Below are 13,827 nucleotides of genomic sequence, written 5' to 3'. Positions count from 1 at the left end.
TAATTTCATCTCTTTCTCTGCCCGCATGTCTACGGGCAGGGAAAGAGACAAAAGCTTCGCTTCAGGCAGGCAGGAGAATTTTTAAAGCTCCTGCTTGCTTGAAGCGAAGTGTTTGCTTTTGCTTGCCAGGAGTTGTATCAGCTCCCACTAAGCAAAAGCAAACAGCTACATCCCGAGGGTGAGTACCTGAGAAGGTAGCAGGAGTCGGTCTATTGGGGTGGTGGTCCGCTGGGCCATACATGGCTCCATGAGGGGGGCCGTGCACCCCACTCCTCCTTCAGTCTTCATGGGCCAGTTCTGGGATGGTGGTGGTTCCCAGGACTATATATGGCCCCTCTCCAATATTTTAAAGAAAGTTATTGGCCCTCAGGGGTGGTGGTCCCTGGTGCCCAGTGGTGTCTGCGTAGCCCTATTCATCCTATTTTAATTGTAGCCTGGGAAGGTGGTGGTTCCCGGGCCCAGGGGGGCCTGCGCAGTCCCCCACTTTATATTGTTATTGTGGCCTTGGGGAGGTGGCAGTCCCCGGGTCCTGTGGGGGTCTGTGTTGTACCTCCACATAATTTGTTAGTTTGCTAGAGCAGCTCCCTCTCTGTGAGAGCAATTGTTCTCTCTGTCTCCCTGCCTGCATCTCTGTGGGCAGGGAGGCAGAGGAAATATCTGCTTGCAGTGAGGGAGAGCTGATTGAAACCTCTCCCTCGCTGAGAGTGGAGTGTTTGCTGTGGCATGGCGGCAGCTGTAAAGCTGTGGCCAAGCCACAGTAAACAGCTATGTCCCAGGGGTGGGCAGCCTGGGACATAGAAGGAGCCTGCCCTGGGGGGTGGCGGTTCCCAGGGCCATCAGTGGGTCCTCGATGGGGGCCTTACAGCCCCCATCCAACTAATATAGCCTGGGAAGGTGGTGGTCCCTGGGGCTGTGGGGATCCACAACGGATCCCCTTTTCTTTTTTTAATGTTTGCCTCGGGAAGTTGTGGCCCCGCATACAATTACATGAATGCCCCGTAGAGGTGCCAGTCCCTGGGGCTGTACAGAGCCCAGGATAGGGGCCCCATGCACCCCTCTCCTTATTAATCACATGCCCCCAGGACCTGGGGACTCACCTGGGGCCTTTAAAAAAACAAGCACGGAAGCCCTGGCTTGCTTTTTGAACATTTTTGCTGCAAAGTTTTTAATTTCACAAATTTGCTGCAGAAACATTTTTTTTAAATGCTTTTTTTGCCCTGGTGTATTCCCTCTCGGACTGCAGCACCAGAGCTAAGGGGTCAGGGTGTCTCTACCCTTCCTGGTTGAAGTGTTGGTAGCCATTCAGAGCTGGGCATTTCCCTGCATGAGCTTGTCATTATTCACAAAGGCTTCGCAGCCAGAGATATACAAATTTGGATTTCTTTCAATTTCTCAGAAACTACTGAACTGATTTACACCAAATAAGTAAAACCATAATCTGCGTACCCAAAGTTAGCTTTCTGCCAAATTTGGTGTAATTCCATCCAGTGGTTTGGGCTGTAGTTGTGTCTGAAGATCCTACAGGAATTAACATGGGAAACCCAACTTATTTGACCCCCCCATTTTTCTCAGCCCCCACGTGATGGATCACCCCCTGAAACTTTCCGTGCGCAAAAAGAATCACTGGGGCACGTGTTTTTGAATACTTTTCTGAAGATTAGGCAACTCAAAAAACTCTTTTTCTATGGAAACATGGAATATTAACCAGGTTTATTTATATATATATATATATATATATATATATATATATATAAAACAAAGCAGCTCTCAAAAGGCACAGCGCTCCAAGTACCGGTGCTACTGCTGTGGGCGAGCCGAGCCCGAGGAAAAATATGTAAATCAAAGATTAGTAGTGCACTCCATTAGGGGAAAGTAATTCTTGTGTTTATTACATTTCAAGACTGGAAACAAAAGAAAGAACAATGCGTTTCGACCGTCTGGTCTTTTTCGAGTTCAAAGAATCCTGTTACTATTGCAAATCCTATTTATAGTGACATTCAATGCTAATTACAATGCATGTTGGGAGTCGTGGTTCTGAAACAATAAATCTTACATAACAACATAAAACGATATAAAAGTAATCTGATAAATCTCACTACATTTCAAATGAAGGCATCAATCAATTCAATTACACACGGAATGTGTCCTCTAATAGATCAACCAACATCTTTCATCCTAAATGAATATTTAAAAGAGGGCAACTTACTATTAACTGCATATATCAATGTGCCTACTGTTTTAATTTAAATTAAATTAAACTAAACACTATTTCCGCTCTACTGATAATGATGCTAGATTTTGAACTAGGAGACCTATACATGAGCATTAATTTCTTAATGTATCAAAAATTATTGTATAGCTCCGAAGGAGACAAAAAATATATGTATAAAAATGAAAATAAACATAAGCATATCGGTTACAAGTATATCAATTCAGCCTTTGAATATATAACATATACAATAGGGCCACACCTAATAATTTCAAAAAAATATATCAACTTAGATAGTAATTGGCTCTTATTAGTATCCGCAAAGGCGGTCAAAACAAATATACTAAAGGATTTAGGGGCCAGATGTAGCAAACCATTTGCGACTCGCAAACGGCGAAAATCGTGGGTTTGCCATGCAGAAATGCATATTGTTAGTCATTACCGACTCGCAATATGCATTTCTGACTCGCAAATAGGAAGGGGTGTTCCCTTCCTATTTGCGAGTCGCAGTGGGATGCAATACCAAGGTTTCGGTTTTTTTTTAAGTGCAGCTCCTGTAAGGAAAACGGGCTACACTTAAAAAAAAAAAACTGTTTTATTTAAAAGCAGGTCACGAACATGGAGGTCTGCTGACGTCAGCAGGCCTCCATGTTAGCGAGCGCCTAGACTCGCTATGGGGCTGCAATTTGCGACCCACCTCATGAATATTCATGAGGTGGGTCATTGCGACCCCATAGCGAGTCGCAGTCGGTGTCTGAGACACCGTACTGCATAGCAATTTGCGACTTGCAAATTGCGAGTCGCAGGGACTCACAATTTGCAAGTCGCAAATTGCCGATTTGCTACATCTGGCCCTTAGTTCCACATTAATTAAAGATGTTATACAAAATAAGACTGGACCTACAAATGGACATAAAGTTCTTCATCTTTGTTCATCCCAAAGGGGGCCCTCGTTTTCATCTGTATTATAAATCTGGATTCGAGTCGCCTTAACTTTTTGACTCTGTCACCTCCTCTCTCATGTTCCGGGATATGATCAATACCGTAATATCTCAGGGTTCTCCAATCATTTTGCATGTGCATTTGTAAGTGTCTAGCTGTTGCATATGTGTAATCCTTATGAGTGATTTCTCTAATATGTTCCAAAATTCTCTTCTTTAATGCACAGATCGTGCTGCCAATATACTTGGAACCACAATGACATTCAATGACATACACCACAAATTTCGTTTCACATGTAATCTTGATGATGAAACTTGATAAAGACCTTTATGGCCATTTGTAGGTCCAGTCTTATTTTGTATAACATCTATAATTAATGTGGAACTAAATCCTCTAGTATATTTGTTTTGACCGCCTTTGCGGATACTAATAAGAGCCAATTACTATCTAAGTTGATATATTTTTTTGAAATTATTAGGTGTGGCCCTATTGTATATGTTATATATTCAATGGCGGAATTGATATACTTGTAACCGATATGCTTATGTTTATTTTCATTTTTATACATATATTTTTTGTCTCCTTCCGAGCTATACAATAATTTTTGATACATTAAGAAATTAATGCTCATGTATAGGTCTCCTAGTTCAAAATCTAGCGTCATTATCAGTACAGCGGAAATAGTGTTTAGTTTAATTTAATTTAAATTAAAACAGTAGGCACATTGATATATGCAGTTAATAGTAAGTTGCCCTCTTTTAAACATTCATTTAGGATGAAAAATGTTGTTTGATCTATTAGAGGACACATTCTGTGTGTAATTGAATTGATTGATGCCTTCATTTGAAATGTAGTGAGATTTATCAGATTACTTTTATATCGTTTTATGTTGTTATGTAACATTTATTGCTTCAGAAGCACGACTCCCAACATGCATTGTAATTATCATTGAATGTCACTATAAATAGGATTTGCAATAGTAACAGGATTCTTTGAACTTGAAAAAGACCAGACGGTCGAAACGCGTTGTTCTTTCTTTTGTTTCCAGTCTTGAAATGAAATAAACACAAGAATTACTTTCCCCTAAGGAAGTGCACTGCTAATCTTTGATTTACACACATATATATATATATATATATATATATATATATATATATATATATAATGCCTCCTGCATACAATTTTACAAAATTAAATGACACTTACCTGTCTCTGCAATCCTCAGAGGTGAGCAGGTTCTGTTCTCAATCGAGGCTGTCAGCCCAGTGGTGCAGGACTTACCACAATGTGTGGCAGCGCGGACTGTCCTTTGGGGTGGAGGGGCCATGACCCTCCACCTTGTGCCCCTCATGAAGAGTGTCTGTCAGGCTGAACAAAGGTCAGTCTGAAAGACACTCTTCATGTTCAGCTCAGACGGCCAGGAGTGAGACATGCGCGATTTACGCAGACTCCTGGCTGCCTGAGCTGAACTTTGCTGGGCTGAGGAGCTCACAGCTTCTATGGGCGTGACCTCCTCAGCTCAGCAAAGGTGCCTCGAGGCCCTCCCCTGGGTGATGAGGAAAGCGTCACCCATTGACTTCGACCTGGGCACTTCAGGTGTAAGCCCTGAAGCACCCAGGGCGAGTGTCAATCAGTGACATTTCGTCACAGAGTGGGGTGGGGTCAGCAGTCTCACTGACACCATCCCACTCTGGGACGAGGCTGGGACTGCTGCCTTCCCTCATTGGCTGAGCTAAGGTCAGCCAATGAGGGAAGGCAGCAGTCCCAACCCTCCTGGGACCTGGAGGCTGAAGGTAAGTGTGTGTGTGATGTTTTAAAATAAATGTTTGGTGCATGCGTGCATGTTTGAATGTTATGAGTGTTGTTAATGGATGTGTGTGCGTGTCTGTGTGTGAAAGAATGAGGGTGTGTGTGTGCTTCCTGTCCGCCCCGCTCCCTCCTAAAGCTGCTAGCCGCCACTGGTGTGTGGTGTACTTTTCTACAGTGCAGGGTCTCCTCCTCCAGGCTGTATATCATGTTAACTCGCAAACATTTTCCCAGGGGCCAAAAGGTATGGTTTGTTGCAAGACCCTGGGCCTCATTGATGACAGCAGGGTGGGGGAGGGGTGATCTTATCTGTAAACTTTTGAAGTGCATAGAGATAGGCTCAGTTAAAGAAGAGATCCATGACAAAGATCCGCCAACAAGGTGTGGAACTTATCAAGGTCAGCATTCACAAATACTGTAACCTCCACCACTGGACATAAGACAATGGCACTGTCTTAGCCATGCCAGTAGGAACCTCAAAATGTAGTCCTGGCTTTATCACTTTGCCAAAACATTCTGGTTGTGAACACTGTGTTCAACAAAGCATGCTGGTTGTGAACACTATGTTTAAAGTCCAAGCAGGTTCCACAGCACAGTTAGATTTCTCTTGGCAAGAGTAGTGACTAACAGGGATGTCCTGGAGACTCACACATCCCCCAAGGTGCAGGGGGGGCCGAGATTCCTTGTTCTAGAGGGGGCCCTTCACCCTCTAAGCCATGTCATTGCACGCCTTGCTAAACGCATTCAGTAGCATGGAATAAGAAGCAGTTAAACACTAAGGAAAGCCACTCTGCTCTCCAGACCAGGCCCCTGCAGCATAGAGATGCCCAACCATTCATGGGCCCCCATTGAGCCTAAGACCAAGCGATATCTATGTGATCTAGGAGATGCCAGGATCCCTCATTGCATTCTGCAGGGGGCCCCATCATTTTGCGTTACACCACTGGTGCTTGAGGCTCACCATCAGAACCACTCACACCGCATTTGTTGTGAATGAGCAAGATAAAAACCATGGAACCTGAAGACATTTCTTATTAATCGCAGCTGCCCCTTATGACAAATTTGTGCTCTTGGGTAATCACACTCACAACCTATTTCTCTTCTTCTTTTTAACACACATAGGAAAATGTTTAATTAAACCTAAAATTTACTGTAAAAATGTAAGAATAAATCAGGATTGTAATCCAACAATTATTTGATTCCAATCATGGGTGGAGGTGGGGACATAGTCCATAGTTTATTCACTAAAATATAGTGTAGTGAAAAAGTTAAGAATCTTGAAGCAAGGAGTCTTTCACTGTTGTTTGATGATAGTCAAACCTTTGACCATTTAACAGGTGTTATGTGATAGAGATAGGAAAGTCAAGTGTGTGGTGGAGTAGCTCAAGATTCTCTTGACCGTCAAGCCCAAATCAAGCTGGGCCTTCATGTAGCATTTGTCTGCCACCCAATCGCTAACCTCATACTCCAAGAAGTAAAGACAGAGCACTAACTTATGATGTAAAACGAGAGAGGGAAAGATATACCCATCTAATGGCTAAAGTGCACAACGTGAAACAAGAAAAGCTGGGATCAATCCTGCCTTTCCCACTTGACCAAATTGTATGATCCTGGGAAATTGTTTTATTTCTCTTTGCTTTCTTTTACTTCATTTTCACTAGTGAGAGCACCTTAAAATGCATGAGTTCAGGATGTACTCTGTATAAACCTTCTTTTGTGTTTAATAAACTAGAGTGTTGGCCGCTCAGAGGTGCACCTAAGAACTGACATCTCTTGGTTCACCATTGGCACTGTTGTCAGGGTGGGTTGGAGGCATAGTTCCTGTTTGAAAACTATCACTATTAAAAATACACCTCAGTGTACTGATGGACTAAGGTGAAATGCTTTTACATGTAAATGAAATACATGTTTTCGAATTTTGAAGAAACTCATATTTTATGTTTGTTGCAAGATCTTTATAAAACGAAGGCATTTCTAAAGTTAAATGGTGCAGGACACGTTTTTGCTTCTTTTCGTTTATTTCACTTAAAGTTTAAACAAATGCTTGTATTTATTTAACATTTATTGGAATGTTAGTGCTCAGTCAAGTAAACAGCAGCCCGGGGCTGCTGTTCACAGGGAGCTCATATGTAAAGGTCAGAAGGACCACCAGCATCCCGTGGGCCACATTTTGAGTATCACTGGCATACATATTTACTGAAAAAAACATGTTGAAGTAACATTATGTTTAGGTGAACATTTCAGTAACAACATAAGGTTTAAACTAAAAAAACACTGGAATTCACCAGTTAGTGTTATTTGTAGTAATCATGACAGGTTCTCTAAAGTAACTATAACTTGTTTCCCAGTCATTCACAATGTTGTCTTCAAGGATGTAGTATCAGATGTTGCAGTGATGTTATCAATCATGTCATAGAACATGTCATAAGTGATGTAATGTATGTGGTATTTAGAAGTGCATTACAAGGGTGGGATTTATAGTTACTTAAGGCACGAGTTATAGCTACTAGAAGCAACTATAACTGGTGGTTGGTTGTTAGTGTTTTTTTTTGTTTCAAACGTTATCTTGTTACTGACATTTTCACTAAACTATAATGTTACCATAACCTTCCGTATTTTCAGTGGATTTCTAGGGTTATTTCAAGGGAAAGTAAAATATAATTACAATCCCTAACTATAACATCACTTTAACCTTTGCTTTTTTCAGTTAATTTCTAGGGTTTTAAAAAAATGTCAACTAATATTTTATTACCATATATAAAATCAAGTCGACGCCATGAATTGCCTTTGGCCAGGCTTGTATCCAACCCTGTGGGCAGGCAAAGTCCCACTGTGCATGGCCTCTGGCTGTACATGACATGGGATTGCTCACAGGCCTTGGGTCCAACCCACCGTGGGAGCCAACCACCCCCTTGCATGGCCTTCAGCCGTGCACAATGCTCCTTTCAGGCAAGCAACCCATGGTGTGCATGACCTTCACTTATGCACAGTGTGGGGTTGGGCACAGAGCCTGGTCTGCGGCCAGGCCCTGCTCCCAAACCCCAACAAGTATCCTACATCCTGCAGCACACAGCCTTCTGGCACACATAGTATGTGGTTGGCCTTTGCTGGCCTTGGCAGCACAAAGACACTTACTGACTTTGTCAAAGAGGCACAACACCAAATACAAAAAGTGGGCCTGTTGGCTTTATCAAAGGGTGAGCAAATCAATGTATGTAAACCAGATATATCACCTTTCTCTAAAAATCACCAATGTTTGTTTAATAAAGTATATATTTCAGTAACTCAATCAATGCAATGTTTAATCATAGTGATTATTATATCAATGTTTAATAAAGTTTTAATTAAAACAAATCTGTAGTCTTTCCTTTAGTTTAGTTTTATTATGCATTTTGTGAGCTGAAAATGCTAAAAGAAAGACTATAAGAAAAATTAAACCAACATTTCTGTGAGTCTTTCTTTTACCATTTTTCATCCTTTTATCCTGCAATATGCAATCTATCACAGAAAGAACATCAAGAGGGCCTTGCACTACACCTGAAGAGCATTCAGCTCCACCTAGGAGAGCTTTAGAAAATATGGTAAGCTCTCATCAGATCATGGGTTTACGGACCCAGGTGACTTACTGCTTTTTTTCAAATGTTGCTACTGATCTGCTGCACTTGATGCAGTGCCACCACAACATTAAAAAATGGTTATTGGTGCCAAGCCCTTTTTTGATGGATCACTGGGAGCTAAAAATAACTATATAAATCCCTTGTAGGGATTTAGGGTGCACTCCCTGGCAGAAGCTGTGAATATGGAATGAGCTGCTTCTCCCCTCATTTTATATTCTATGTTATGACCTTTTTATTGTTAAGGCAGCAGGAGGAGCTCACTCCCACATTGCCATTCTCTTTTTCATCATTAGTTTAGCAGCGTGGGCAGCTCACTCCTGGCCTGCCATGCCTTTTTATATTTTTCATTTAAACAGCACAGGGAACCCCCTGCCGCACTGCCAGGGAGAATGCATTGGTTCATGGCCTCTGCGACCCACAGGTTTCTCCAATACCCTTCTTGGTTCTGGATGAACTAACTTCTCTTGTTTGATCCTTTGGTGGGATCACCAGGTATTTTAAACTTTTTTAGGGGGGGATTTGACTGAGTATGAGTCCTAAAATGCCTGCCATCACTTCCTGGTTCATGTGTTGGCAGCCATTCAGATCTCCGCATGAGATCTGTTGGATCAGCAGACGATCCACATCCCTAGATATCTACATCTATTTTTGCTTTTAATATCTCTGGCATTACAGAATGGATTTACACCAAATTACAGGATGTGCTCTTTTGGACCAAGATCTAGTTTGCTGCCAAATTTAGTGTCATTCTGTCCAGTGGTTCAGGCTGTAGTGGTGTCTAAAAATCCCTATAGAAATTGTGATGGGGAAAGACAGCAGCAGAAGTGCAAAGATTTTGTGAGGATTCATCAAACTGTGCTAATGTTCTTGGCAAAATATAAAACACTTTTTGTATGGATACTAGGTCCTAAGTATAACTACCTACAGGTGACTGCCAGTGGGTAAACACATTAAACAATATATAATGCGGACATGCACTGACTAAATGAATTTAATATTTGCACATAAAACAATATATATGTTTAGAGATGTTTTAATGTACATTAATAATTGTTAAAAGTGATGTATAGATTTCATTAAAATTAATTCAATTACTGTTTTAATAAAATGTATTGTTACATTCATTTTAAAATGCTTTGTAGGTTATTAAAATATTGTATATCCAAATAAGTATGTACTTCTTTAATATGTTTTTTAAACAGTTATGCATATTTATTTCTATTTTTAACTGTTATAAATAACTTAATTCAATTCAACATTATTTCTGAAGAGGTTTTTTTTAAGTCCCTACAATGAAGTAGTAAACTTACTCAAAAGTTATCTTTGTGAATCTGGCCCTTAATATTTAAGTAACTTTAGTTATCTGCAAATGTGTCTTTATATGTATATAAATTTGCCTACGAAGACCAAGATATATTATACATTATGTTTTATTTAACTCAGTTTGTGAGAGGGGAGAACTGGCCCAGACTGAGGCAAGGTAGGCTTGTCGGGGAAGATGTCAGGAGGACTGGTAGTGAAGTGGACTTTAAGGAATTGTGCTGGGCATTGGGGTTTAAAAAATCTATTCCACAAATCCACATTGAGTGGATGCCACCTAGGACCTCAGCAGGCAGAATGGGAACCAGGTATGCTTAAGCTTAGGGGCTGGGGAGGAAGTGGGGAGGACATAGGGAAGATCTTAATGGCTGTGGTGGGGTCCCTCCGTGACTCTCTTGTCAATGCACAGTCTCCTTCTCCGTGAACAGCATTACATTGTCAACTTCAATTCCGGATGGCTTTAGTATGATGATAGCTAGAACTTATGATGGTAGCAAGGGAGCAATAAAATTTGTAGTTGAAACCAATTTCCAGGACAGGAAACTGTTTTTGGGCTGCACTTAAGGCGAGAGAATTTGGCTTGTTACTCAAGCTGTACCTTTGTTTGCTTGGAAATGTATATGACGTGCTTCAACATTATTGCAGCTAGCGCTACTTATAATCAGTGTCTTCTTTTTCTCTCCTCCTTTCAGGAATACCAAAGGAGAGGAAGTCTGAGACAGATACGCCACATCCACTGCTGCCACCACCATGCTGGAAGTCATTCCCTCTGATGGTGGTCAATCATGAATAAATATTTATTTTCTCTTCTTAGATTTCAGCTAGCAATCTCACATACAGCAATGCAGTGTGGCATTCTCCTAACTTACCCCTTATCTCCTTTAGTTAGCGTCTGTACATCCTACAAACCTCCTTGTGTTTCCTGTTAATATTCCCTTCTATTTCAACTGCCTAAATCGTCCTCGTATTTTATGTGTTTTCCTCCTCTTCCCCATTTTATCTCACTGATGCATCATCAACCTTTGCATTAACCCTCTTACATTTCATCTCTCCATTCCCTTCTTCTTCCTTAAACTTTGTTTTCCTAATAGTTTCCTAATCTTTTCTCCATTAGTAAAACTTTTATATTGTTCACTTTTTGAGCATTTGATTTTTAAAATATAGAAGTATACAATTCACAGTGATTCTTTGGGTAGCAATTAATTCAGATTTTTTATGTAGTGTTTTTTAGTTTTTCAAACAATGCATTTGGTTGTGATGTTACAAAATAAGGGGCCTATTCATGGAAAGTGGTGCTGCATCGAGTGCAGCGCCAGTTTCCCTTCACCCCTTAGCACCCCCTACCGCCACCATGTGTGAAACGTATTTAAAATTCGGTGCACCATGGCGCAGGGTAGGGGGCAATAGTGTCATTTCCTATGACGCTATTGATGTACTCTGCAGGAGTAGTACCGAAATATTTCCACTACTCCTGCAGAGTACATAGGGTCCCATTCTAAAAAAGTCAGCCCCCTTTTAATGCGTGCTCTTGAGCAGGCGTTAAAAGTGACGTAGAAAATGGCGCAAGGAAATCTCATAGATTTCCTAAGGCCATTTTTCCAGCTCCCCTAATGCCTCGCACAGGCATAATGTAGCGCAATGGGTTACAGAGTGGTGATTAACGTCAAAATAAATGATGTTTATGTGGTGTAAGGTGGCACTAGGGGCCTATAAATAAGCCCCTAAGTGCCTTGCTTGTTTAGGATCTGCTCAGGTGGATACTAAGGAGGAGCACAATGAGGAAGATCATGAGCAGGAGCATGTAGCTGCTAAGATGAGAGGTATTATAGTGTAAAATACGTGGTAATAATGACTCAGGGACCAGGGAATAAACAGTATCAGATGCAAATGGTGCCCTAGGCGGAAGTGTAGCCCTTGACTTCCATAACTACTACTTTATTTTAGAACCCTTCAATGAGGAAATTCTTCAGTCATTAAATGCAGTTTTATTTTTATATTAAAAAAACAATTTCAAATTTGAAATAGTTTTTTTTAAATATAAAAATAAAACTGCATTTAATGTCTGAAGGATTTCCTCATTGAAGGGGATCTAAAATAAAAAAAATGAGAGGTAAGTCAGAGTCCTTCTCCCTTCACAGTAACAACTACAGCATTTATTGCATTTGTTAAGGTATTCCTTTTCTTTCTTGCTCCTTTCTAAACCTAATCCCCAATACTTTTTTAGTTACACACATTTCTATATTTCTATCTCTGCCCCTTCACCCATTTAAATTAAGGGACAACAAAGAGGTGTGTTCAAATTGCTCTAGCCCAGTACCCACTGTGCACCCACACCGTACCTATTGCTTCACATCGCACCCCATTGCCGACATTTGCCCCAAATTCTTCCTCACCTTCTTCCTTGTATGCCATTTCTTATGCTGGTCAGCCTCTGCCTTTCATTAACCATCCAGTCTGTCCGTAGTCCAACCTACACCTAGCCAAAAAAAATCAACCTTACCTAACACTCACTCACTTCATTATCCAGGAAAGATATGTGCTGTACTTGTACTGGTAATGAAGTAGGGCAGTGGGACCTAGTGCAAGGCATGGGAGAATGGAAAGTCTGTCACCATTGGATTTATTGTTATGGGCCAAGAACTATCCAAAAGTCATGCTGCTCACTGGGTTAGCTCTATTAATGTCACATGATATAGTAAAATATTTTATAGCATAAATTTAAAACACCAACGTTTTTGAGGACAGTCTAAATAACTTTTCATTCTAGTCATGTTTTTTATACTCACATTACTTTGGTGTCAGGTGAAATAAACCTTTCTTGTATTCCTTTTGTTCCATTTGAGCATAACCCATATTTTATTTTAACTATGCACAAGCTTGTGGTGGATTAATCTTTGCAAAGTACTGTGAATAGTAATCAAGTGACTAATGTGTAAGTCACAAGGACAGAGTATCCTAAATTTCAGTAGCACTAGACACAAACTGCAGTACGCAAGCAGCGAGAATGTGAAAAACACATTAAAAAATACATTCAAGGCCTACAGCAGACTTGGCACCAAAAGATAAAACACAGCACAGTATGAAGATAAATCTGGGCAAAATTCACAAAACTACAAGGAAAGGTAGGAAAGATATATTATTCTCAGCCTCCAACATCCAAAAATCATCTCTCTTTCTCATGAGGCCCTGCAGCAGTATGCCTGATTGACTATGTGCTTGCAGTGGGGGCTTCAATTTATGTTTTTTTCTTCTTTTTTCAAAATAAAATCATGCTGTTCCTGTCAGAGGCTCACTAAAGTATACAAAAAGTGATGAATTGAATGCTTGATTTAATTTCAGCCACTGGTAATTACTTGGGGCTGCATTAGAGACCACTGTTACTTTGCATACCAGGCTACCTCAATTTGGATTCAGCCATAAGCAAATCAATCTTGACTCTGCTCCAATGGAAACTGTGTAGCCAGAACTTCTAGGCCTGGTTCGCCCTCAGTTGGAACGCAGGCAACCTAGGATGGTTTTCACCCTAGTTAGGGCTCATCAGCCAGGTATATCTTGGTTCCAGTGAATGCCTCCCAGGGACAGAGTAACATAGTACAGCGATTTGCGCCTCATTGCATTACTCTGAATTTATCAAGCTAAGCAGGGCCATGCAATGTGGCTTTGCGTGGCTTGATAAGTCTGACAGGTTTTGAGTCACACTTACATAAATATGCCCCCATGTGTACAGTAGTCCTAATCTCTACAACACTTCCTCTGTGAAAACCACTTAATGCTTACAATTTGCCCGAACAGTCCGTATGGGTAAAAAAGTTAACTTCAAATATTTAATCAATGCCCTTGCTTTCAGGTCAATCGTCATGTTGCTGCACATCGATGACTTTGCTCCTGTGTGCCCACTATCATTGTTTCTCATAAAGAGACATCTTGTTTTAT

Source organism: Pleurodeles waltl, chromosome 6, assembly GCF_031143425.1.
Source record: "Pleurodeles waltl isolate 20211129_DDA chromosome 6, aPleWal1.hap1.20221129, whole genome shotgun sequence".
NCBI lineage: Eukaryota > Metazoa > Chordata > Amphibia > Caudata > Salamandridae > Pleurodeles > Pleurodeles waltl.
The sequence above is the reverse complement of the archived record's forward strand: the minus strand, read 5'-3'. Positions refer to the sequence as shown.